A 26,825-nucleotide genomic window follows, 5' to 3' on the forward strand; every position below is an offset into this window, starting at 1 on the left:
GGCCGCGCCCCCTCCCGCGTCCCCGCCCCGCCGCGCTCCCGCCCCGGGGCCGCGCTCTGGCGGCGAGACCGGCCTGCCCGGCGGGCGGCGGGGGCGCCATGGGCAGCGGCAGCAGCCGGAGCGGCCGGGCCCTGCGGCGGCTCCGCAGCCCCGACAGCCGGCCGGCGGGGTCCGGCGGGGCAGCCTCGGAGGGCGGGACGCGGCCTCTCATCTCGGCGACTGCGGCGGCCGCGCGGGAGGAGGCCGGGAAGGCGGAGGCGGCTGAGGGGGCGGCCGAGCCCGACCCCGGCCCCGCGGCGCCCCCAGACGGCGCGGACGAGACCCTGCGCCTGCTGGACCAGCTGCTGGCCGAGTCGGCGGCCTGGGGCCCGGGGGAGCTGACCCCGCGGGGCCCGGCGCGGCCCCCACCCGCAGCCGGCGCCGGGAGCCCGGTGAGTGTGGGAGCCCGCGGAGCCGTTGGGGCCGCGCCCTGTCCCCCAGCACCCCCCAGCCCCCCGCCGCGTGCTTCCTCCCACCCGCCTCCGCGCACCCTCTCCCCCGCCCCTCGGCCTGCGCGGCGCCGGTCCCCCTCTGCCCTGAGTGTCACCCACCGTCTCTGTGTCTCCGAATGCCTCCGAGATGTCCCGCTGATCACGCGGCCTGTCCTTCCCCAGCACCCCCCCTGATGTTCTCCCCGTCTGCCCCTTCTGGGTGCTGCTCTCACTGTCTCGAGTCTGGGGTGACAGTGCTGGGAGCAGCCTGGAAGAGAGGGGGTGGGGGAGACACACATCCCTTGGCAGAAATGCGTCTCCCAGGCTGTCTTCTGGCCAGATCTCGCCTTCTAGAACTGTGTGTCTACCCTCAAAGCACAGCATCCCAGCGCCCTTCTGGCGGAGGTGGGAGCTGGCCAGGGGTACTGGCTTTTCTTTCAAGAGGAGGCTGCGAAATGGTGGGGACCGGTAGCCAAACAGTGGTTCACAAATGTGTCAGACACGTCAAGAGTCTTGCCTTGCTAGTCGAGCAATTCACATGCTACTGGCTATTTTTAAGATGCTGTGGAATCTGTTTTTAGCTTCCTCGTCCTCTGTTCCAGAACACTTGTAAAAACAGTCCTGTTGTTCTAGAAAAACAATAAAAACGAGCGCTCTGGTTTGGCAACAGTCTTCTCTCCAGCAGAGCAGAATGAACGAGATCTTTACTCTCAGCTCCCGGGCATGAGGTGGACGCCAAAGGCAGCGCCCCCTTTTCTGGAGCCCGACAGGCTTAACTGCCAGGACCCAGGGAAGTGTCTTCTGGGGGGAGCCAACAAGCAGCAGAATCCTGAAAAGGCCTCCCTGAGGGGTGGGGAGGAGAAGTGGCTCAAATCAGACCATGCAGAGTGTCTCACACCCCCCACCCCATCCTCCTGCCTGTCCCCTGTCCCCTGCTACCCTCCCAAAGTGAGCCACAGTGAGTAGGACTGAATTCGTTCACAAGATTCCTTCAGGACTACGTCACCGTTCAGTTATATAACACTAGAAATGGATAAACAGTTGAGAAACTTGGGGGAAATTCTCAGAGAGCATGGAAGCAATCAACTAGTGTCCAAGTTTCAAGCGCCTTGGAAACTCTCAAAGTGAAAACGAGAGGAAAAGGAAAAGAATGGATTTTCCCCTGATAAGCTGAGTATCAGTGACTCTCAGGGAGCAGGGCTGCCTTACTCACTGTCCCAGTCATTTCTACGAGCCCAGCACCCCGCTAGGTGCTAAAGCCAACACAGATGGCATGTGGTCCTTGCCCAAAAGCAATTCACAGTCTAGCTTGGGGAGAGAGACAAAAAGCAGAACACAGTGTGCTGAGACAGACTTGCACAGAGCCCACAGGAGGAGGGACCGATCCCCTGGAGAAGTCAGGGTGGCACACCAGAAGGACAGCCCTTGACCTGAATCTGGAAGGATCTGTGGCTGTGGATGGGGATGGCCTGGGTGGAAGACACCGATGGGTCCCTACCATGCTATCAGGTCGTTTGGGAGTTTCCCCATGTTAAGGAATTTGGACTTCATCCTAAAAGCTATAGCTATCTCCGAAGGGCTGGTGGGGGCAGCGTTTTGTGTTTTAGGAAGAGGACACGAACAGCTGTGGGACGATGGGCTGGGCCAAGTAAGCCCGGGACCAAGATAGCCAACTGGGGGCTGCTTTGGTGGTCTGGGTGAGCAGGTCCTGAATGAAGCAGGACAGTTAGAGGGCCGAGGGGAGGTGGAGGTACCTGGGAGGGAGAATCGGCCAGCCGGGGTGGTTCTTCTGGAGGTGGATTGTCTGTACCTTCTGTGCCATAATTATTTCTTGGGTCAATCCTAGAATCTTAAATTATTAGATCTGTAGGAAAGCTCCTCGAGTCCAATTATTTTCAGGTGTGGGGAGACAAAGTGAAAAGGTCCAGGCTCCTAATTTCTTGACTATAAAGTTCACAGTTAGAAGGTCAATTGCCTTTCCGCTCAGTTGTGAGTTTTATGCTTTTTGCTGTATAGTTGACCTCCTTGGACTGATTCTCTTGGTACTTGCACATCTTATAAGATTCTGAGTCGGCAAGACATCATTGAGCTAGGAGGAAATTGGTATTTAGATGTATCAATATTGACCATCTAAAAACCAAAGGGCCAACTTCAACCCGTACATAGAAGTCTCCCCTTCTCCGAAATGTTAGAGATGCTGTTCCCAAGGACAGAGCAAATGTTTCATTGAGCAAGTAAATGACACAATTTAAATTTCTTGAGGAGGGAAGGATGAAAACCTTCCTTAGGTTCTAAACTATCTAGCATTTTGAAAGAAAGAGGTATTCTTCATAAGACAGTATCAGACTCAAGTGAAATTATCCCTTTAAGCACCCATGTTTAAAAATTTTAACCACTGTTGGGCGCCTGGGTGGCTCAGTGGGTTAAAGCCGCTGCCTTCCGCTCAGGTCATGATCCCAGGGTCCTGGGATCGAGCCCCGCATCGGGCTCTCTGCTCAGCAGGGAGCCTGCTTCCCCCTCTCTCTGTCTCTGCCTGCCTCTCTGCCTACTTGTGACCTCTGTCTGTCAAATAAATAAATAAATCTTTAAAAAAAATTTTTAACCACTGTTGATTAGACTCTCTTGGAGACTGATTATACATATCTCTGAACCATCATCCTGAATATTATGGATTATACTCGACTTTGTTCAAAAATAGTCATAGCTCAAATTTTAATGTGCACTTGGGTCTCGGACATGCATTAACTCTTTTCGTCTTTAACATTATTTTTAATGTTTTAATCGTTCATTTTTACAGATGGGAAAGAGAACAGGCACAGAGAGGTTAAGCAACTTAACCAAAGCCGCACAGTTATGGTGGAGTGGAGATCAGACTCTGGGAAGTCAGGCTCCTGTACCTTGTACTCTTATGGCCCTAAGAGTTATGATGCTTGTCACATTGTAACCATTGTCTGTCCCTGAGCAACCCCCACCCTAGTGGACCCTCTCTGAGCTGGCTTTGGGGGAGGGGCTGGAGTCACATACCCACGCTTGCTGGTTCCGTGTTTAAAAGAAGAGCAGGACCCTTCGAGGTCAGGCCAGACAGAGGTTCTTCCCTGACCTGGAGAATCATCTCTTTGCCCAATGGGCTTTGTGGCAAATATTCAAGTTAATCAAGTGCTCATGTTTGTCTCATTTCTTGATTCTTGGTTGTTTTCCTGATACCGTAAAGTTTGCTGGGTAAGAATGAAGTATTGCCATCATCTAAAACTGGCATTTTTAAAGTTAAGTTTTAAGAAGTATTTACGTTTATTTATTTATTTATTTGTGAGAGAAAGAGAGAGAAATTGGGGATGGGAAGGAGTAGAGAGAGAGAATCCTAAGCAGGCTCCACACCCAGAGCCTGATGCGGGGCTCGATCTCATGACCCTGAGATCCTGACCTGCCATCAGGAGTCAGATACTTAACCAACTGAGCCACCCAGTGCCCCTTTTAAGAAGTATTTAAATCAATCATTTATACTGCTATGTATGATATATATATATTCCTATCTACATGGGTATCTACAAGTAATGTGGTCCCAGTGGCATTATGTTGATATCGGTGAAACTATAATATTCCCTTTTGAATTTTTATACTAAAACTATCTCTTAAACAGCTTTTATATGGCTGCATAGTATTCTTAATGATTTTAATAAATGCAAAATATCCATCAAGTCCATATACTTTAGCGAAACCGTCTCCCATTGCTGTCCTGGGTTCATTTCCACCTTCGTGCCTGTGAAATGTTAGGTGTGCAAGACAGAATGCCTTTGTTAAAGCCAGTGGGACTTTAAAATCAAGAGCATTTTAGTGGGATATTAAAACGGAAAACTATTTAGGATGGAAAAATTACTTGAGGAGCGCTGACGGTTTGGGTTTGGGTTGTATTAAGTTATCTAATCCAGTTCTAGTTTTCTAGCAGTGCAGTGGTATCTCTGGTCCTCAGAGCTCTGGTAACTGGAGAAGGTACCGGGCACGGGGGATCCGTGCACTCAGCTCGGGCCATGTGCTGTTTGAGGTGCTGGGTGTACGTAGTGACCCAAACAGGCAGAACTTCTGCTACCATTCTGATCACAGTAAGTCCACCAGGGACCAAAATAAAGTACAAAGAACAATAAAAGCAGGGCACCTGGGTGGCTCAGTCCATTAAGCGTCTGACTCCTGATTTCAGCTCAGGTCATGACCTCAGGGTCGTGAGACTGAGTCCCACGTCGGACTCTGCACTCAGCGTGGGGTCTGCTTGTGATTCTGTCTGTCCCACTCCCTCTGCCCCTCCCCTCTGTGCCTCTCTCTCAAATTAAAAAAAAAAAAAAAGAACAATACAGCAGCAGAGGCTGGGGAGAACAAGAGTGGGTGCAGGTTGTTCTTTTTTTAATAGGTGGCAGGAATGGTGTCACTGAAGGGGCAGTACTGGGGAGAGCCGTGGAGGAGGCGAGGACTGCCCCGCTTCTGTGGGAACTTCTGTCCCAAGCTGAGGGTTCAGCAGTCACAGGTCCTGGGGGAGCCTGGAGAGTCTGCCCAGAGAGCAACGGGTTGGGCAGTGTGGCTGGAGTGGAGAGGGCAAGGTCAGGGTAGTGGGAGACAGGCTGGTGCCCAGGATGGGTGCCCAGTGTCTAGGCAGAGCATCATGGTCCTTTGGCCACTGTTAGGCCGTTGGCCCATGGATACAGAGGTCTTTGTAAGTGCTTGGGGCTCAGGGGAGAGGTTGTGGCTGGACCTAGGAATGTGGGAGCCGGCAGAACAGAGGCGCGTGGAGGGTCGACCAGAACACCAGTAACAACGGTGCCAGCTAACACCCTCGTGTGTGCCAGGCAAACACAGCTGCCAGTGTGTATGTGTGTGAGCTTGCATGAGAGGAGCCGAGGACCTGGCCCTGCTGTGTTTAGACGCGGAAAAGATAGGGAGACATGCCAAAGGGGACAACCAGTAACGGGGGGAAGAATCCAAAAGGACGCTTTGTCTGGAAACCAAGGGAGGGAAGTGTTTCAAGAAGGGAGAGGGGAGCAGCTCTTGTAAATGCTGCTTCATGGGATGAACAGGATGAAGCCAGGGAGCTGGCCACTGACCTTAGCCACCTGGAGATCCCTAGAGCCCTTGGGAAGAGAGTGGGGGAAGCCCGACAGGCTGGGGTTCATGGAGAATGAGGGGCAAGGGACCAGAGTGTAGTCAATGCTTTCGGGAAGGTTCTTTTTCCAGTGCAGTGGCAGTAGATAGTCAAGGATGGCTCTTTTAGGATGCCCAATTAACCATAAAATCTCAGTCCCAGACGGGCTGGATATACAAAGTCTTTGAGATTAAATGCACTAGTAAAATTCAAGGGCACTCTTAGAGAGGAAATTCTGATACAACCCAATAAACACAAATTCTGCCCCTTTACTACCACATTATGTCATTCAGACTTTGTTCCCCCTCCTGCCTCATAAATCTGGGCTGATCAAGATCTAGGGAAGTTTGTTTTCTGGGAAGTTTTTTGTTTTTTTAGAATTTTATTTGTTTTTATTTTTTAAAGATATATTTTATTTATGTTTGAGAGAGAAGAAAAGAGAGAGAGAGAGCATGCGAGTGAGTGGGGAGAGGCTGAGGAAGAGAATCTCCAGCAGGCTCCCTCCTGCGTGCAGAGCCTGAAGTGGCCAGATCCCAGGACCCTGAGATCATGACCCGAGTGAAATCAAGAGTCCAACGCTTAACCAACTGAGCCACCCAGGTGCCCCTATAGATCTTAGTTTTTCTTTTCTATTTTTTTTTTTGAAGATTTTATTTATTTGACAGAGACAGCAAGAGAGGGGACACAAGCAGGGGGAGTGGGAGAAGGAGAAGCAGGCTCCCTGCTGAGCGGGAGCCCGATGCGGGGCTCGATCCCAGGACCCTGAGATCATGACCCGAGCAGAAGGCAGGCATTTAGTTGACTGAGCTACCCAGACACCCCTAAAGTTCTTATTTTTAAATAATCTCTATATCCAACTCAGGACTTGAACTCACGACCCCAACATCAAGAATCACATGCTCTACTGACTGAGCCAGCCAGGTGCCCCTCATTTTCTGGAAACTTTATTGTTGCTGCAAAGGTAGCACTTTTTTTTTTTTTTTTTTTTTTTTTTTACAAGAAGGTCTAGGCCGATCATGCGTTCTAGTTAGGCGGAATGAATCCGTCTTCCAGCATTTTTGTGAAGGTTCCGTTTTGCTCTAGCAGAGGAGGACCTGGATAAGGCTTGTGTGTTCCCACCAGCCCAGGACTTCGGCGTAGCCCAGGTTCACAGCTACCGTGGGAGGTGAAGGGAAGACAGCAGTCTAAGGATTACGTGGCTAGAAAGCAGATCACCAGAGAGACTTGAACGTGATGGATGATGTGATGGACTTTCGGCAAAGAAAATAAAGCCACTATTTTGAAGAGTTACTGTCCGTCTGCATTCAGAGGTGATTTATACCAAAGCACACAAATTTGAGCGGGAGTAGGCAGTATTTGAGCAATCTAGGAAACATAAAGGAGTCAAACATAGTGCTGACGCTCAGAAGGCTCCTAGCTGTGTTCTGGAGGGCGGTATAAACGCACCTTTGTTGTTCATCAGGGAAGCCCCGCAGCACAGGTGTGTGGAAGTATTACACACCCAGGGGGTTGAATAATCCCACCGGAGGCTGGCGTCTTCCTGGTGGGCCTGACGTCTCAGCTGGTTCTGAAGGATCGGTTGAGTTTTCCAGCAGCAGGAAGGGGATGAAGCATTCCAGAGGGGGCAGCGTGTGGAAAACCCAAAGGGATGAAACAGCGTGCAGCCCCTTCGAGCCGGACAGCGAGGGGATGATGGGTGGAGTGCAAAAGGCAAGCGGGTCGCCTCGAGTCCGGATTTCGCAGCCCTCTAGGCTAAGGGGTGGAAATTCATCCTGTAGGCAGTGGGGAGCTCATAGAAGTTGTCTGTGTTTATTATACTTAAATGTTGATTTTAAAATCAGAAGAGGTAATAGACATGCACAGGAGAGAAGATGTGGAAGATGTCCCGAAAAGAAAGTGTCCCTCCCACCGTCGCCACCTTTCCCCAGGCCCCTTCCCCGGAGACATCGCCTTATTTCTCGTGCCTCGTGCCTGCTCTCCAGGCCAGCCTCCCTTTCGGAAGGTCAGAGGCGGCAGCGGGGAGGGAATGAGCGGGGACCGTGCAGGAGTGGGACGCTCGGGTAGGCGGGCACTGCACTGATCCGGGGCAGAGAAGGCAGGAGAAGACCGGGTGGCAGGTGGGTGCGACAAGCAAAGGAAGGCGAGTTTCTAGAAAGACGCCGGGGCTTCTTGCTTGTGTGGTTGAGCCGACGATCACGCTCAGTGCCTTACACGGTGGGTCGGGGCAGTAGGCGGACCAGTTCCAGGGGCCGTCTGAGATTCATGTCCCCTGCGGAGAGTGGCTCGTGAACATCAGCCTGCAGACAGCCGGGCTGGGGTGTGGTGGGGGGAAGCACTTGGACTGGGGGAGAAGAAGGAGATTAAGCCTGGAGAAGATCAAACGCTGAAGGCAGAGTCCTCCCCTCAGGGGACCTGTAAACACAGTGAGGCTGTGAACTGTGAGATGCACAGTGCCTGCAGAGGTGGGTCGGCGGGTGAGCTCAGAGGGCTCCCTCCCTCCATGGCTGCAGCATGGCGGCCGCTGTGCACGGGGTGAGAGCGCAGCCCCACAGCGCCTGGCCTGACCTGAGCCTCAGCAGTGGCTACTGAGTGCGGGTGGAGAGGCGAAGGGCGGGGAGGGTGGGGGTCGCTGTCACATGCCTGACACCCAGCGGTGCTGGTGAAGACTTTCTGGGCCCAGGAGCTCTTGCTCCCTCAGGGGCTGGGACAAGGGGTGCCTGGGCTCTGGTGAGGGGCCAGCAAGAGTCTGGGGAGACCCAAGGTTCTTACCTCCTTCAGGGCCAGGAGCCCAATACCAGCAAGGAAGGAGACCGCTGGCCTCTTCCTCCCAACATCCAGTGTCCAGGAACCTGGTGGTCTCTTTCCAGTTGGAGAATCAATCACTAGCCCCGGAGGGAGTCAAGGCCATGCGGCCCACATCTCATTTGAATCGGAGGGGTCTTTGGGGCTCAGCAGGGAGAGCTGCCCCAGGGCTGGGCGGGCCCCCTGGGAGCCATGCCACATCATCTCCCTCCCCATGCAAGGGCCCCGCGCCCCCAGATCGGGGCCGCCCCCAGGGTGGGCAACGGTCCGCCTGCAGCCCATCTGTGAGTCCAGCTGAGTCCCCAGTGTCTATAAAGGTGTGAAAATGAACGTGGTTGTGGTTTATAAGGTGAGAAAACACTATACATGCAACTGATTGTCCTTTTCCTCCAATCCCACCCCGTTTCGCTTCTCCAGGCCTTCATTCTCTTTGGAAACACTTTCGTGAAGGCGTGGTCTTGTGAAGGGAGGTGGGGGCTCCCCGACCGACGGTCTCAGAGTCAGAGCCTCCTTCAGGAAAAGTCTGGTTGTCATTTGATTGCTGCAGAACCGCTCTCCCGGTTGGGGAGGCCTTGGAGTGGGGTGTGTCGGGACAGGAGCGCCCCCTGGCGGCGGGAGGGCTGCACCACCCCACCCCACCCCACCCCCCGCCCCGCAATCCAAGGCACAACAGGGGACCTGGCGGAGGTGGGGAGGCCAGGCACCAGGGCTGCCCTCACGCTCTTCTCTCCACACTATGTGTTCAAGTGTCCATCGTGAGACAAGGAGCCATAAAACCCTCAACCAACCGGACCAACCTGGGCTTCCAAGAAGGATAATTCTTCGATAATGAAGAAGGGGACATCTTCCCGGGCTGTGGAATATTATTACCCGGCCATAAAAGGGAGAAAACTACTGGGATGCCTGGTGGGATCCGTGGGTGGAGCACGCGACTCTTGATCCTGGGGTCATGAGTTCGAGCCCCACACTGGGCGCAGTGAAATGTCTACACACAACGTGGATGGATCTCAGAATCCTACACTGAGGGACAGAAGCCAGGAAAAGGGCGCATGCTTTGTGATTCCACACTGGTCGTGGCTTCCAGAAGGAGCCACAAATCCGCAGGGACAGTGGTTGCCGGGAGGCAGGAGCATGGGCGAGGGAAGCAGGGAGGACCACGGAGGGAGCTGACAGCTGGGATGGTTTACCGTGGAAGGCTACCAAATGGATTCCTTACACATCTGTGGCAATTCTGCACATCACTGATACACGCACGCGTGCGTGTGTGTGTGTGTGTGTGTGTATGTGAACAGAAAGAGTTAAAAGAGTTAAAACTTCTCTAAATAGAAGAAACAGAGCAGAGACATTTTGGTAAGTAAAAGATACAGTACATTTCCTAAAAATTAACCACTGATACTTTGCTTTTTCCAAAGCGCCTAGTGTAGGAGTGTGAGGAGACTAAGAGACCCTCTGATTCACTCCCTCCCCAGCGCTGGTGTGTTTCCTCCAAGCCTGCACAGGATCGCGAGTGATGACACACATACCCCCCGCCCACCCACACACACTCACGCGCTACCTGAGTTCAGCCCAGTTCCCACGGCCACCGGCCTCAGCCCAGGCGCCATGGCCCCCCAGGCTCCCAATGTCTGTCTGGCCCAGAGGTGGCCAGCTGCCAGCTGGCTGGTGGCTGGAACGTGTGTCCACACTAGGCCTGGAGCCACCAGCAGGGGCTGCTGTGTCTTTGCTTTTCATCCAGCCTCCCTTTGCTGCCTCAGTGAGCTGGGTTTCTGGGAGGGCGTCTAACATAGTCCACATCTGACAAAGCCAAGCGAAAGGCTGAAATGCATTGACAAGGAAAGGACCGCACACTTAGACCTCGGGCATAGGAAGAAACTTCGGTAAACATGGAGCAAATGTAACAAGCCTGAGCCATCAGGGAGATTATGAAAGCAAGAGCACCACGTCCCTTCCAAACCCCGCTGCAGGGTGTGCAGTCCCCGCTGGTGACGGTGTGCCCAGTCCTAGCTGCCCCGTGAGGCCAGCAGTGTGTCGCCGTTGGTGGCAGAGAAAGCAGCAAGGCAGTGGAGACGGGCTGATCCTGCAAAGGTCTGACTCCCCCGCTGGAAGAAACTGTATTTGTGACAACGTTCACAGAGTCTGGTGATGAGGGGGCTGGCCAAAGCAGGTGACGATGGAAGCGGCTTCCGGTTGAAACTGACGAGAGGCGCAAGGGTGCAGAGAGCATGACGTTGAAAACGCTGGGGATGACTGGCAAACTACTGCTTCTCTTCTCTGGAGCTCCTGGGAATGCAGGCAGGCCCAGCGACCGAAGGCCGTCGGGAGGCAGGTCGGTGGTCGTGTAAGCAAAGACTTTCACGGGCACCCGAGAGAGTTGAAAGCAGGGTCCCAAAGAGATCTCTGTCTAGCCCTGTTCACAAGAGTGGTATTCGCAGCAGCCAAAATGTGCAAGCAACCTGACAGCCGGATGGAGAAGCAGAATGTAGTACACACACGCAGCAGGATATTAACCAGCCTTAAAAGGGAAGGACATCCTGATACCTGCTCCCAACGTGGATGAACCCCAAAGACGTGTCAGCTGAGATCAGCCAGATGCAAGAGGACAAATGCTCTAGGTTTGCACTTAGACAAGGTGGTCAGACTCATAGAGCCAGTAGGAGGGGGCTTGGGGTGGGGGATGCACAGGACGGTGGGAGCTGTTTAGTGGGGACAAAGTTTCTGTTTTGCAAGATGGAAAGAGCTCTCAAGATTGGTTGCACAACAATATGAATGTACTTAATCCTGGAATATACATAAAGTCTTTGTGGTGCCTGGGTGGCTCAGTGGATTAAAGCCTCTGCCTTCAGCTCAGGTCATGATCCCAGGGTCCTGGAATCGAGCCCCGCATCAGGCTTTCTGCTCAGCAGAGAGCCTGCTTCTGCCTCTCTCTCTGCCCTCCTCTCTGGCTACTTGCGATCTCTGTCTGTCAACTAAACGAATAAAATAAAAAAAAATACTGGAATATACACTTCAATAAGATGGTGAATTTTAGGCTATGTGCATTTTATCATGGAATTTTATTTTTAATTAAAAAGAACATTCATGGGCGCCTGGGTGGCTCACTTGATTAAGCGCCCAACTCTTGATCTCTGCTTGGGTGTCAGTCTCAGTCATGAGTTCAAGCCCAGCATTGGGCTCCATGCCCAGTGTGGAGCCTACTGAAAACAAAACAGAACAACAACAAAAAAGAACATTCAGATAGTCTGAGCTGCTCTGAGACGGGATGGGTGGCTTCAAGAGGCAGCGGGGGTAAGTGTGTGTGTGTGTGTGCGTGTGTGTGTGTGTGTTACTTCCTGTCTTCTTTCTTCACTCCATCCCTGCTCTCTGTCCCTCTTCCGACTGTGAATTCCTTGCTGACTTGGAAGTCATCTCCTCTTCATCTTTATTCTCCCCAAAGGCAAGAATGAGTGTTCAAAGAAATGTGCCATGATAGTAAGTTCCCCAGGGCAAGGTCGCCAGCTACCAGCGGCCACGGTCAGCTCTTGGCGGTACTGCTGGCACTGGGGCTGTGCACCATTGCTCTGGGGCCAGCCTCCACTTGCCGTGTTGGGTAGGAAAGAACAACCTTTACTGGAAGCACGTTGAGGCTGGCTGGCCCTCCCCTGCCCATTCCCACGGGGCTGGCATCGACAGGACACACCCAGTGTGTGCTTTCTTCCACTTCCCATCACTAACGTTCCCTAAGAAACACATCAGAGCTTTTCTCAGGGAAGAGTGTATTGTACAGGAACCTCTGGTTATGCCTCAAAGACCAAGACCAAGTCCCCTGGACCAACCTCATCACACGCTTGGTCATCTGCCTGTGGGGCTTCATCAGAGGTTACCCTAGATTGGATGTTGGTTCACATACTTCAAGTGGTGTTTCTTGGTCACCTGTAGGATCGCTGTTACTCTAAGGATGAGCCGGATGGGTAATCTCTCATCTCACAGCAGTCCTGAGGGGCCAAGATACCATTATGCAAATGGGTAAACTGAGGCTCAGAGAGCCTCACAATCCACCCAAAGGCATATCATTATTAAATGACACAACTGGGATTTGAACCCTTTTCTCTGTTATGCCGTTTTTACTCTACTATGCCAACTGCTATACAGAATTTAAACTCAAGATTATAACAACCCAGCAACTTGACATTTGACTTAATTCGGAAAATACCCTGTGTTTGTCCTGTCCTCAGCTTGGAGAGCTGTAAGCTCGGGAGAAGTGGTACTCTTGCTGGGGAGGACTAACTAATCTAATGAGTTAATAACTAGAGGACAGCATGGTCTATAGCATCTGTCCGATGACAATAGAAATGGTAACAGCTAGTGTTTACTGAGAACTTACTAAGTGCCAGGCACTTTGGGATGACTTTAAAGTATCTCCCAGTAAACTTGCTTTGCACACGAGGAAACCACTGCTTAGAAAGGTCAAGACATCCACGCCGAACCACAGTGCTGGTAGGCCAGGGTTTGGGCTATCTCTCTTTCGAAACTCGTGCTTCTGACTATTGTAGTGCCCACCTTCCCCAATAGCACATTTTATAGCAACACCCACCTCCCAGCACTGGGCTCTTACACACCCAGCTAACTGTTTGGTGTGTTTAAGACTTACTTCTCTGGTGACCTTTCTGGCACCTCGAGGGCAGAGTGCACGTCTGCGCGGCCGCTGATGGAGCGCTGGGCGTGCTGGGGTGCTGGGTGAAGGGCTGGTGAGTCATTGACCCATGTGACTACATCTCTGAGTCAGAGGATGGAGGAGGGCTTTAAAACAGAATTCGGAGGGGCTATAAGCAGCTTCCAATGGGGGAAAAGTGCAGTTCTCTCTATTGGCTGTGTAGGATCATGGAATGACGGAAAGCAATTATTCCCCTAAGAAAAAGAAAAAAAACCAAAGCTTTTAAAACCCCCAATTGTCTGCAGAATAAGGAAGGTCCCTCTACCAGGCCTGAATGCATAGATTTAATTTCAAGTGGTCCCAGACTAGAAATGCCACCAAGATACCTGGAAAAAAGTCATCTTCCTCTTAGGCCCTGAGGAATACTCACAAAGATGTTTCCAAGGACAATGAGCAGCACACAACAGGAAATAACCAACTATGGAAGGAACCCCGTAAAAACCAGAAGAAAAAATAGTTAACAAAAACAGATGAGTGAAGGGGCACTTGGGTGGCTCAATTGGTTAAGTGTCCAACTTTCGATTTCAGCTCAGGTCATGATCTCAGGGTCCTGGGATTGAGCCCTGGGTTAGGCTTCATGATCAGTGGGGAATCTGCTTGAGGGTCTCCTTCTCCCTCTGCTCCTGCCCCTCCCCCCTCCAAAATAGATCAGTGAACACTTCAGTTGTTTGGATTACCAGGAACAGATAATAGTTGATTTATGTTTATTATGTTTAAAGAAAATACCTGCAAAGCACAAGGGCCTAGAGAAAGTAACATGATATATTTGAAAAAGAACCAAACAGAACTTGTAGAAAGGAAAACTAGAATAAATAAAGTCAAAGATCCCAATGGTGTGGGTTAGCAGGAGATCGGACAAAGATGAAGAGATCAGCACATTGGAAGACAGAGCTGGAGAAATGACCAGCCCATAGCACCCAGACGAGGCTCTGATCCAGGATGCTTGAGAAAAAACCCACAGCAGACATTAAGTTGTGAAACAATAGAAAGTTTCCCTTTCAATAAGGGAGCAAGACAAAGAAGTCAGTTATCATCATTTCTTTTCATGTAGCACCAGGAGTGCAGAAAGCCTAGGGGAAAATCAAACGGCTGTTATTCTCAGAGAATGTGAATGAGAACAAAAATAATACAAAAAGAAACTATAAATAAATTATTAGTAAATTCACCAACCTCCCAAATATATATATTTCAGTCATATTTCTATAACAACAAGAGATATAAAATTTTATTTAAAAAGTTTATGTTGTGGGTCTAGGTGGCGCCATCAATTGTGTGTCTGCCTTTGGCTCGGGTCATGATCCTGGGGTCCTGGGATCGAGCCCTGCATTGGGATCCCTGCTCAATGGGGAGTCTGCTTCTCTCTCCCCCCCTCCCTCTCAAATAAGTAAATAAAATTGTTAAAAAAAAAAAAAATAAAGGGGTGCCTGGGTCGCTTAGTGGGTTAAGCCTCTGCCTTTGGCTCAGATCATGATCTCTGTCCTGGGATCGAGCCCCGCCCTGGGCTCTGCTCAGCAGGGAGTCTGCTTCCCTCTCTCTCTGCCTGCCTCTCTGCCTACTTGTGATCTCTGTCTGTCAAATAAAGAAATAAAATATTTTAAAAAAATAAAAATTTTAAAAAGATGACAGTGATAATAGCATTGCAAATACAAGTATCTAGGAACTGGTCTAAAAAGAGACATCCGGGGCACGTGGGCAGCTCAGTCAGTTAACCACCTGCCTTGGGCTCAGGTCATGATCTCAGGGTCCTGGGATCCAGCCCCATGTCAGGCTCCTTGCTCAGCAGGGAGTCTGCGTCTCCCTCTCCCTCTGCCCCTACCCCCGCTTCACTGTCTCTCTGTCTCTCTCTCAAATATATAAATAAATAAATAAAGACCTAAAAAAAAAAGGACATTAAACGCCTGAATGAAGGGGAAACAGTCCCAGTTCATAAATCAAAAGGCCAATTACTATAAAGATATCAATTCCCCCCCAAATGATCTGTGGCTTTATATCACCCCAACAAAATCCCCAAGATTTTTGTTTTCCATGGAATAGGCCAATTCAAATATGGGGGAAGGCAAAGAACAGAGAGTATTCAAGATTCTTTAAAAAAAAAAAAAAAAGTGGGGTGGGAGGACCTGCTTTACCAGATGTCAAGTTCGTAGTAAAGCTGTGGTCCCGGGGACAGGCTGGTGCGGGCCCAGGGCTCGGCACCGACCGCTGGAAAAGCCCAGAGACGGACGTGTGCTCCGCCTCCACCCCCTTGTCTGGGGACAGAGAGAGCACGGGGTGCGGTCGGGTCACCCTCCCTCCTCAAGGCAGAGAGCTGCTTCTGTGAACTTCGTCAAGTCACCTTTCCCACCTGTGAAGGAAGCAGAGGGAACCAGGAAGCCAGAGGGAGCCTTTCCGGCCGTGGCTTTTCTAGGACCGCGGTGGCCGTCCACTGCCGGCAGAAACCCAGGACCCAGGTGGGCTGCACCCCTGACAAACTTTTGATGCTTCTTCCTTTTGTCCTTCTCAAGGTGTCCTCAAAGCAGAGCACTGATGAGCCCCCGGAGAGCGCCGGCGTCTCCAGGTGAGTGCGAGGCTGGGGCAAGCGCATTCCCTCCACCAGAGGCCACAGCTTCTTGTGGGGCCCCCAGGTACCAGGTCCCAGCTCCCCTGCCCAATGCAGCTCCCGCCTTCCAGGGACGGTCCCGGCCAGGGAAGGTCCCATCCATGGAAACATGCAGAAGCCCTCCGGTCTCACGGCCGCCGTGACCTTCCCCCCCGAGAGAGGCTCTGACCCAGATCATTGAGGGCCTTCCCGATGTCCCTCATTCACTCAGAAACTGTGTGCTGGGGGCACCTGCCAACGATCCTTCTGGGGTTTACAGCCCAGAGGGATTGCAGATGGGGCCCCTTTAATTCCGTTTCAATTTTATCAGGAAAATGCTTTTAAAACCCCTAGGAAGAGTCAGATAAGGACCTGGGCCCAGAGACCAGACCTCCTCTGTTGCGGGCCATCCGCATGGCTCCGGGCCGCGTGAGGGTTTCAGGGCATCAAGAGCAGCCTGGCATGAGGCTCGGCTGGGGTGACCTTGGGCCCCTGGCCTGTTCTCCCTCACCGCATCCTCCTGGCTTCCTCACCTCTGAAAGGATCACAGTGATCTACCCTGTCCCCGGGCCGGGCGTGACTCTCGTATTAAGATGTGAACAGGTGTAAAACTTCTGGTGTATGTTTTAGCTGTTTTATGACCAATTCCCAATGGCTGCAGGGCAAGAAGCTGGCTGGTTTCCCTTAGCAACCACACATTTGTGGAGGTCCTTCCCTGAGCAGCTCGGTCTGTTCACAAGCGCAGGCAGTAGGCTCCTGGGAGCTCAGAGAGGGGACGGGAGAGGCCTCAGGGCTCCCGGAGGAGCTGGTGATGGTTCAGGTGGTTGGAAGACCATGTGGGGGGTCGCAGAGGAGGCAAGAGGAGGGAGCACCCGGGCAGCATCTCCAGCTGAGGACGCTGGGTGCCGGCAGGTGGCCCTGAGGTCATGGAGAGCCAGAAGCTCCCCCAGGTAGAGAGGGCACCAAGTGTTGAGCTGCGGCCACTGGCCACCGCTCTCAAGTGCGAGCAGGCTGGGACCCCGGGAAGTGGGAGCACTTACACCCGCCGGCACCAGTGGTCCGGGCCCAGAGCCCTGGTCAGCACGGTGGAGAGCCCTGGTCCTCCCTCAGACCCGCCTCCCCTCCTTGTATGGACCGGGGACGGGCTTGGCACTCGGCATCTGGGGGTGGTCTCGGGTACAAGGGGGGACACGGGGTCCCTCTGCAGTAGCTGCGCCAGGGGCCCCGGCTGGCGCTGCTGGGCTGACCCAGACGCCCGTGCCTGCGGCTCCGTGCTGGGGACCTGGGGACACGCCTGCCTGTGGGCCCCAGCTCAGCGCTGGCTGAATGTTTCCACTGATTTTTAAAGAGAATTAGTGTGACTTTTTCCAGCTTTCGTCAACCTGAGGAGTTTAGAAGGGTTAAATTCTACCTGGAATCAATTAGCTCTTTCTTCTGCCTCTTAACCGAGGGGGCCCCTTCGCTCCCTGCACGCTGCAGGAGGCCACCACCCTCACTGGGGTCCACTCTTCCCTCCCTCCCTCCCCTGCTTTCATGGGAGGCTCGGCCAGGCCCGGGAGGAGGAGAGGGCCATGGAGGCAAGCTCCAAGGGAGGCTGGCCCTCCCCAGGCTCAGGACTGGAGTGCTCTTCCTCTGGTCCCCAAACTTGGGCTCTGTGGCCTCTAAGGAGAGCCCCTGTATCCCGCTCCACATCTGCCGTGGTTCCCCGTCCCCCTCCCCCTGCCTGCGGGCCCTCCGTGGCCCCCACACAGCTCTCAGAGGCAGCGGCCCCCCTTCCCTCCCGGCCTCCTCCCTCAATCCCTGCTCTGCTGTCAGAACCCGGCAGAGCAGCATTTCTGGGAGAAATATCCTAACGCCTGCAGTTTACTTTGAAATACCTCCAGAAATCAGACGGAGGAGATGTGCGATAAAGTAAATACAGCCCAAAAAAAAAAGTGTATTTACTTCATTGTTGAATCCACAATTTCAAACTTTCTGGATGCTTAGAAGTCTTTGTAATAAAATGCTGAAGAGAAAAATCCTTCAAAGCCCCGTTAAAGTATCTCCCCCCAAACGCTCTCGCCCCCCACCCCCGTCCTTGCAAGCTGGGGTGTCCCCTCGTCGGCGGGCCCCCGGCCTCCACACTTGTAACCTGTAGGGCAGGAGGCGCACATGGCCGTCTGGCTTCCGGCCTCACTCTGCCTCTTGAAGGCAGCGGGGACACCTGACCCATGTCTGGTCCCTCACCGTTCCAGGCACATGGTCAGGTGTCTCCCAGACGCTTGTTGGAAGAACGTTTGATGTGACCCTGGGCCATGTGGGCCTTGACACCCCAGTCCCGATCATCCTTGATGACATCTGCTGAGGGACATGGAAGAGGCATGGCTGAGCCGGTCGGGCAGGATTTGAGGACAGGGCTGGCCTGACCTGAGGTCTCAGGATTGGGTAACAGAAGCTGAGGGCGCATGGGGTGGGGAGCTTGGTGGCTCTGGTGTCTCCTGTCCCCACTTGTCCAAGGATCTCCCAGCCCGGCTCCCTGAGTTCACAGGAGGAAGTGGCCCTAGCTGTCTGACCAGCGGAGCCATGCGGGCTCCTTCTCTAGCACGACAGAGCAGGCTGGGGGGCTTGCTGTCCCCCAACTGGCGACAGGCAGCTCTGGGCTGCAGAGCTCAGCTCTCCTCCAGATGCAGCCTGAATCGTGCCCACGCCCTCCCACCTGTGGGAGGTTCCGGGAAGGCCAAGGCCAGTGCCAGGCAACACTAGCAGGGAGCAGCCTGAGAGAAAGGGAAGTTTGGGGTACAGGGTACACCACCCAAAAGTTCCTGTGATGTCCAGAAAGTCAGAGAGGGGATGGGCCACCAGGTACAGGCTGGTGGGAACCACTTTCTGGAGCCCCGGCAACAGGAACAGGGGTGTGGCTCTGGTCACTTTTGCCATGCCCAGTCCTGTCCTGAGCAGCTCTATTCACCAACCCCCCCGCCCCTGCAACGAGGGTGCCGGCCCGTGAGTAAATCAGGCAAACGGGTATCTCGAAAGGCAGCACACATTTGCTCAGGGCTAGGCCATGTGTAGGACTGGGTGTCGCGTGCTGTGTGTTATCTTATTCATGCTCCAGAATGGACTTAGAAATATGTCTCCACTTAGAGGGGGAGGAAAAAAACAACCCATGCTCAGAGATACAAACGCCTTGTTCAAGGTCGCAGTCCTAGTAAGTGGCAGAGCTGGGATTTGAACTCGGGCCCTGACCCCGAAACGCTCCAGGGGCTGGCTTCCAGGCAGGGTACGTAAGGTCTTGGCAGACAAGGTCATAGGCAATGAAGCAAGAGAAATAAGCAGAGGCCTGTCCTGTAAAAGAATAAGAAGGGCAAAGGTTTTCGGGTTTTGGTTTTAGCATGGATCAGATGTCCCCAGTGGGTAGGCCATCGTAGAGATGATGAATTTGAAGGTAACATCTTGTCTCCTGACGCCGCTGTCTGTGTTTCTGGCCCCCAGAGCCCCGGACAGCAGCTGCAGGAGGCCTGAGAGGCAGTCAGGCATCTGTGCCATCTCCTACGACTACTCTGAAGAGGAGCTGATGGCCAGCATCGAGCGGGAGTATTGTCGATGAGGCCTCCGGAGCAGCCCTGCAGGCCCCTGTCCCAGCCAGCCGGATGCTGCTCCTTTGCCCCACCCCCACAAGATTGGGGTTGCACCCCCGCACCCCAGCCCTGCCCTGCCCAGGCTCTGGCTGGAGCTGAGCCCCTCCAACATGCAGTTACTCCTGGTTCTTTCAAAGATCCAGCTTCAAGCTTGCTGGCAAGGGGTGGTCAGCCGCGCAGACACAGGTGCAAAGGCAGGCACAGGTGCGGCCCCCAGGTGCGGGCACAGGTGCTGTCCCAGGTGCGCGTGCAGGTGCTCTCCCAGCTGCTCCTTTCTCGGTCTCTGGGGAGGGCTTGCCTGCGGGGTTCTCCTGGAGCCTGAAATGCTTCCCATGTCGAATGGCCCTCTCTGCTCCGGGACTGGGGCTCCTCAGTGCTCAGTGCTCAGTGCTCCTCCCGGACGGGCTCCCTTGGGGCCTCTAACACGTCCCTGATTCTGCACACGAGCTGCCTGGAGATGTGGATGTGTGAATTGGGGTTCTGGGGGGTTGGGGCAGGGCCGGAGAGTCTGCATTTCTAACAGGTCCCTGGGGGACACCCCTGTTCCTGGACCCCAGCCTCACTCGGGGTAGGAAGGATTGCGTCTAAGCTTTAGACCTTATCTGACTCTTCCTTCCCGGCACTGGGGCTGTGAGAGCCACCGCCCGCCTTGCTCCCTGGATAGAGGCCTGCTCCCCTCCTGGGCAGATGTGATGGACGCAGCATGCGGAGCTGCGAGCTGGAGCCCTCAGTTCTGATCCCGAGCGAGCAGCCACTTTACCCCTTGGGCCTCAGTTTCCCTCTCAAGAAACTGACCCCTGGAGGCTCTTCCAGGCATAGCAACCCCGACAATCTGGGATCAGGCAATTCCAGGATTCCTAGATCTCTGCTGTCCTGCCACCCCCTGGGGCACAGAGCTGCCTCTGCAGCTGTAGGGGGGTGGGGTGGAGGGAGAACCCCAGCCCCACCTGGAGGAGGTCCTGAGAACACCTGCTCTCACCAGCCTGATGGGACTGGTTTCCTCTCTTCCCACCTGGGAGAAGGCACAAAGTCATTGTGGTGAGGCCAAGAGAGCCCAAGAACGTCCCTGTCTGACAGATGAAGAAGCCGATTTGCCGGGGATGGCTGTGAATCCAAGATGGGGCCGGGGGAGCCAGAGGCTGACCGGAAGGCAGGACCCTGCGGGGGTGCAGGCATGGCCGGCCTTGGAAGAAGGCTCTGGCTGGCGTGCATTCTGGGTCAGGGTGGCAGGTCCCTCTGGAGCAGCTGGGAGGGTGTCCGAACAAAGGGGCACGTTAGTGCGACGTTAGCTTTTGCCAAAGCCAGAAGAGGTCTCAACTCGTCACACGCAGTTCCCACCAACTCCTGCAGCCTCCCTGGCGTCGCCGGCAAGACGTGAGATCTTCTCGGGCACAGATGCAAGGCCCCTTGGCACTGTCCCCAGACCCACAGGCCTGCTGCCGTCACAGGCAAACCGGTGTTTCCATCGACTTTTATTACTTGGCAAGACAGCCTTTGGTCAGATGTTCCATCGCTGGGAGACTGTACCTCCGAGCCAGAGGACGGTGCGTGGGGCCTTCCAACAACCCCAAGTCCCCCCAACAGCGAGAGCTCCTCCCCATGCAAGCCCAAATCATTTTTTGTGATCAAAGATGAAAGCCATTTCTATTTTAATAATACAGATATTTCTCTTAAAAGTGGTTAATATTTTCTTTCTCACCACCAGACACATTAGGCCTTGAATTTCGTGATGTAAAATGTTTACAGTTTTACATCATTATTTTGTTAAAATGGAACATATTTGGCCAGTTTCCTGCATTTTCCAGTGGAAACCTCACACAACCGTTCATGAGATGAAAGTGTTCAGAAAAAGAAGACGTCCCCCTGGGGTTACTACGGTCTGTGTCAGTGTCAAAGTGAGAACCCGTCATCAAAGCAAAGCAGTTGTTCTCAGGTCTTTTTTTTTTTAATTCCCTGAATTCGGGAAAGTATCTTCTGGACAGTGGCCAGCTGGATAAACCATGTGCCCCAGCTGTGAGGTGGAAGGTGGCCAAGTAGGCCCTGTGGGGCGCTAGCCCAGGGGGCGGCGGGGAAGGCCCAGGGGCCTCCACGGGGTCCGAAGGCCTGTGGTGGCCCCTCGCTGCTGCGGCTCTTCCTGGAGCAGCTCCGTGCGCCCCGGGGGCCCCAGCACCCTGCTCTGGCTCCAGAGCTGAATTCAGGTCTTGTTCACAGATGGGGAGGGAAGCGGCTCCACTGGGAGGCCGCAGAGGCCAGGAATCCAGGAAACACACTCCGTTCCTGGCTCTGAGAAACGTCGCGGCCATTTCCCTGGGGCAGAGGCAGAGACATACTGTCCCCTCCTTCTGCCACTGGCGTTCCCAAGCCACTCCTCTCCGGCCCCCGGGCTCCCAGCCTCATCCGGCCACCCTCCTCCTCACTGTGAGATGCGCTTTCCTGGGACGGGCCAAAGTCATCGTCTTTTTTTTTTTTTTTTTTTTTTAAGATTTTATTTATTTGAGAGAGAAAGAGGGAGGGAGAGAGGAGGGGCAGAGGGAGAGAATCTCAAGCAGATTCCCCGCTGAGCGTGGAGCCCGACTTAGGGCTCAGCCTCATGACCCTGAGATCATGACCCGAGCTGAAACTAAGAGTCAGACGCTTTACTGGCTGAGCCACCCAGGTGCCCCTTGATGGTCGAAAGTCTTAGAACCACTTCCCACTGGGCTGCCCATCGTGAGCTGTGCTGCCCCCCGGGGAAGTCCCCCAGAGCCTCTGCACCTCCATCTCCTACTCCCACAGCTGTGAGCCTCCCCTCCTCTGCCAGATGCCTGGTTCAGGCGTGAGATCTGGTCTCCGCCAGGGATGCCACGCTGTCCCCAGGGGCCGGCACACCCGTAGACATGTATTCAGTCCGGAGAGGGGAAAGGCTGTCAGAGAAGAGTAGGCGTGGTTCCCCACGGAGGTCTAAGCCACGGGGCTGGCGGTCCTACAGCTCTGGTGATAATTAGGCAGGAAGAAACCTTTCCTGGGTGCCAGGGAGAGGATAAACCATGTCAGAGGCTCTGAAGGCCCGTGCCCTCTGCTAGGATGAAGGTGGCATGGAGTCAGCCCTTCGCCACTGGGGCATATGGACCCCCCGAGGACTAATCTGACAGTAACAGGTGCGCAAGGCTCTACTTTCTGTGGTGAAGTCGTCAGAGTTGGTTGCTTTCAGAGTTGGAAAGCAAAAGCTGCCTTTTCTGTGGGGTGTGAACCCCAGGAAGGAAAGGTGACCCTTATTTTAAGTCTCCGGGAGGCGACCATCACATGGGCACCCCGTGGAGCCGGTCGGTGTCTGGGGTGTGGCCACATGGGAGGCTGGAAGTGTATGGCACTTGTGGCACCAAGGGCCCAGGGCTGCCCTTCCAAGACCCGGGCTTCTGCCAGCGTCAGGAGCCTGTGGCCAGGGGTCAATAGTGACACCACTGGGCAGCGAGATCACAGCAGCAGCAACCGTTAGGACTTCCTGGCTCAGCCCCTGGGGAGCTGCGGTTGGAAAGATCCCCATTTGGGCTCGCTAAGCCCCAAGAGATTTAGGACAATTTGTAGGGAAAGATGAGGAACCGCAGAGGGAAGGGCTGAGTTTCCTATGAATCTGACAGGAGAGGATCTGAGTGGAAAATAAAAATAACACGGCCTTATGGGCGAGGGGGCCCTGGAGGGATAAAAGACAGATGTGACAGGAATGAGCCAAGTCCCGTGCGAGCTCAGATGAGGGGCAGGGAGCCGCTGGGGGTCTGGGTCCTGCTCTCCACACCGCTCCTTCCCTCATCCTTGGAAAACTTGGGGTAGGAAGGAGCCAGGCTCCCCTAAGAGGCTGATCAGCTTCTCTCCGCAGTAAGAGCTGGGAGCGGGGTGGGGGGGGACTGGGAGAGCCCCATGCGGAGGGCGGAGGCCCGGACTCCTGTCTTGGCCTCACTTTCCAGCGAGTGACTTGGGGATCTTAGCCTCCTCGTCTTTTCGGTGGACAGATGGCTCCTGTCCTTCCTACCGCCCGCGGTTCCTGGGAGGCCTGACCGGCCCATGGCTGGCAGGGAGCTCTGTCAGGTAGCAGGTGGGGGCCTGGTCCCGAGGAAGGGGACCCTGTCAGGCCACTCGGTGTAGGTGGAACAGCTGGTCTGTGCTCCGCAGGAAGCCGGCTGGGTCTGGGCTTGGGGCCTTGGGGGTCTACCAAGAGGCAGAACTCTTCCTCAGGGACACTCCCAAGGTTACAAGTGAGGACCCGCGGCTTCCAGCCCCACCCGACTTTGCACCCGGAGGTCTGCCCTTTCCTGGGGTTCCCTATACTAACGTTTCAGAGCTCCCCACAGCCGCGTTGTCGCCAGCCTGGGGAGCCTGTGCTCAGCTGTGCCCCGTGAGGCCAACCTCAGGCCCCGGCTCCCAGGGTTGGGACACTGAGCCGGTGGGGCGTGGGGCTGGGGACTCCCACACACCGAGCCCCAGGCCAAGCCACTGCCCTGCCCCCTCCGAGAGCCCTCGGTGCTCCGAGAAGCCCTGTCCTCAAGGAGCCCGGATCTAACCGTGCAGGGTCCCCCTTCGAGGAGCTGACAAAATTAGCAGCCCAGTGGCCCAAAAAGTGGGCACACGACCATGTGCACAGCTGCCTTCAGCTTCAGGTGCGGCCACGCTCCAGGCCGGTGCGCACACGGGTGGCTTAGGGCTGCCCTCAGCGGATCTCCAGCGTCCTCTCACTGTCTTCTCTTCCTTGGCTCTCTGTCCTTTGACCCCTCACCTCCTTGGTGTCCCTGGACCCTCAGGGCCATCTCCTCAACTCAGGGACTCCCCTGGGTCCTGCTTGGTTTCGCCTTCCTCCACGGTAGCCTGGAAACTTCCTTAAGGCAGCCATCGGAGGCAATCGCGGGGTTCACCCCACTCATTTCCTGTCTCTCAGGGGTTTCTCCACAGTCCAGGTCCTTGAAAATGCTACGATCACGATTTTGTTTGGGTGGGTTGTCCCTTGCTGTTTTAAGATTTATTTATTTATTTGAGAGAGAGACAGAGAGAGAGAGAATGCGTGGGAGGGGCAGAAGGAGAGAACTTCCAGCAGAGCCCATGCTGAGCACAGAGCCTGACTTGGGGATCGATGTCACCACCCCGTGGTCACGACCTGAGCAGAAACCAAGAGTCGGGGGCTCAGCCGACTGAGCCACCCGGGGGCCCCTCCCTTGCTATTTCAGACGTGAGGGCGTACTCGGGTCTCGTTACGCCGTCTTGGTGGAAGTGAATCCACATTCCTCTGACTTTAAAGTTCATATTGTCACAAGTCGGCCCGTGGCAGTCCCTGAGAATGACCTCCTCCCTGTTTAGTACAGTCCCTGATACTATTTTTTTTTCCCAAAGATTTTATTTGTTTATTTGACAGATAGAGAGAGATCACAAGTAGAGGGAGAGAGAGCGGAACAGAGCAGTTAGGATCCTTGGCTCCTTGGGTAGGAAACAACTAAGGTTTCGTTTGTTTGTTTGAAGTGGGCTCCACGCTGCGGGGCTTGAACTCACAACCTGAGATCAAGACCTGAGCTGATATCAAGAGTCAGGCGCTTAACCAACTGCTGGCGCCCGTGCTAAGGTTTTCCTCTCCACACAGAATCGAAGTGCCCCGCTGAGCTCGGCGCGTGGCCCCTTGTCTTTACTTGGGCGTCATTTCATAAATAAGGACATTAAAGCTTAGAAGTAGTATCCTTCAGCAGCTCACGGCTGGATGGCGTGGGCCCACCTCAGGCCAAATCAGCTCTGGCCCCCGAAGCTGCCTGCAGGCAGGCCAGGGCCTGTCAGACCCTTGGCAGAAAAGAAGGCTGCTCGGGGGTCTGTCTGGATGGCTGTCGGATCAGTGTCTGACCCTCGATCTCGGCTCAGGTCATCATCTCAGGGTCCTGGGATCAAGTCCCAAGTCGGGCTCTGGGCTCAGCAGAGTTGGCCTCAGGATTTGCTCTCACCCTCTGCCCCATCCCCTACCCCAAATAAAGAAATAAATCTTTAAAAACAAGCAAAGAAGAAAAGAAAAGAAGGCCGAGGTCTTCGGTGCTGCCCTTGCCCGGGGCCACCACTCCCCTGCATGCCGCCCTCCGACTGGACGCTGGGAGAGAGAGCACCGCCTGCCTCCTCCCTTCTCCTGTCAAGACCTCGCAGCCTTTGCCACTCAAAGCCCGTCTACTTCTGAGCATTCTTCCTGGGTCTGCGAGGCAGGGGTCTCCTGGCTCAACTCCAGCCCCGGCCTCACCCCTCCAGTTCCTCGAGTCTGACCCCAGCACGGAGCATGAATTCCCTCCATTTAATAAACACCGAAGAGTCACCTGGGCCTCCAGGATGCTAGGCCGTAGGGACCCAGGCCAGCCACGAGGACTGGCTGCCATCCCCGTCCTCAGGGAACCCACGGTCTATGGAAGGGGACAAACAGGTAAACACGGAGGTGTGATCACAGGGACAGGTGCCGGGAAAGAAGGCTGGGCAGTGAGGGGAGGCGGTAGAGTGTTGGCAGGAAAGGGAGGTTCAGAAAGGGGGAGATGGAGCACAGACCCACGTCCTCCCCGCGTCCCTCGCCAGAGTGCAGATGAGTCCACAGCACATGTGGGCTGCTCCCCTCCTCCCACCCTGGGAAACCCTCGGCCATACTTGCACGGCCCTTAGGGAGGACCCGAGGCTGCCCCCACCCGGGGTTGCCCCCTCCACTCCCACCAGGGCCCTCACACCCCACCCTGGGCACCTACAGCCTGGGGTGGGCGGGGGAGGGGGGTGGCTGGCGGCATCTTTGTCCCATGCCTGCTGCTGTTCCGGTCCAGGGCCTGGAAAACCTTCCCCTCCCCTTCAGTTCAGATGTTCCTCCAGAAGACCTTCCCAGCAGCACAGGCCATCAGCCGCTCATGGCGCGGGGCTCCCTGCCCCTCTATCCTCTTTTATCTGCTTTCGGCTCAAAATGTTCCTCATGTGTTTTCACGTCTCACCTGCTGGACCGGGAGCTCCCTGGGGGCAGAGACTCGAATGAGTCATCTCCGGGTTTCTGCCCCAGCACGACGGGGGTTCATTACGTGCTGCTGGATGGTGGATAAATGGATGGCTGGGGTCTGGATGGATGGAGGGGAAGGGGATGGCTGGCGGGGGGGCAGCGGGAGGATGGGGAGGGGGTAGATGGGAGGTGAGTGGGAGGGTAGGTGGATGCAATATGCCAATTTCTGGCATGTGGGACCCGACATTTTGGCAGGTAGATTAGACTTGTGATAAAATTCAACAAAATAGAACAAGTTTTCATCTTAAAGAGTGAGCCTCTAGGGTTTTTTTTTTTTTTTTTTTGGTTGGGGTTTTTTTTTGTTGTTTTTTAAAAGATTTTATTTATCTATTTGACAGACAGATTACAAGTAAGCCAAGAAGCAGGCAGAGACAGAGAGAGGGGGAAGCAGACTCCCCGCTGAACAGAGAGCCCAGTGTGGGGCCCATCCCAGGACCCTGAGATCATGACCCGAGCCGAAGGCAGAGGCTTAACCCACTGAGCCACCCAGACATCCATGAACCTCTAGTTTTAAAGGAGTCCAGGAAAGGG

The 26,825-nt window shown here is 54.5% G+C and overlaps 1 long non-coding RNA gene across 1 annotated transcript; it reads left to right on the top strand.

The window, feature by feature from the left end:
* The first annotated feature begins 391 nt into the window (after nucleotides 1–391).
* LOC122915320 lies at nucleotides 392–20,955 on the top strand. Its single transcript, XR_006386039.1, has 3 exons — nucleotides 392–431; nucleotides 15,589–15,641; nucleotides 19,134–20,955. It is a non-coding gene; the product is annotated as an uncharacterized LOC122915320 (long non-coding RNA).
* Nucleotides 20,956–26,825: the final 5,870 nt, after the last annotated feature.

This window comes from Neovison vison, chromosome 8 (genome assembly GCF_020171115.1).
Source record: "Neovison vison isolate M4711 chromosome 8, ASM_NN_V1, whole genome shotgun sequence".
Taxonomy (NCBI): Eukaryota; Metazoa; Chordata; class Mammalia; order Carnivora; family Mustelidae; genus Neogale; species Neogale vison.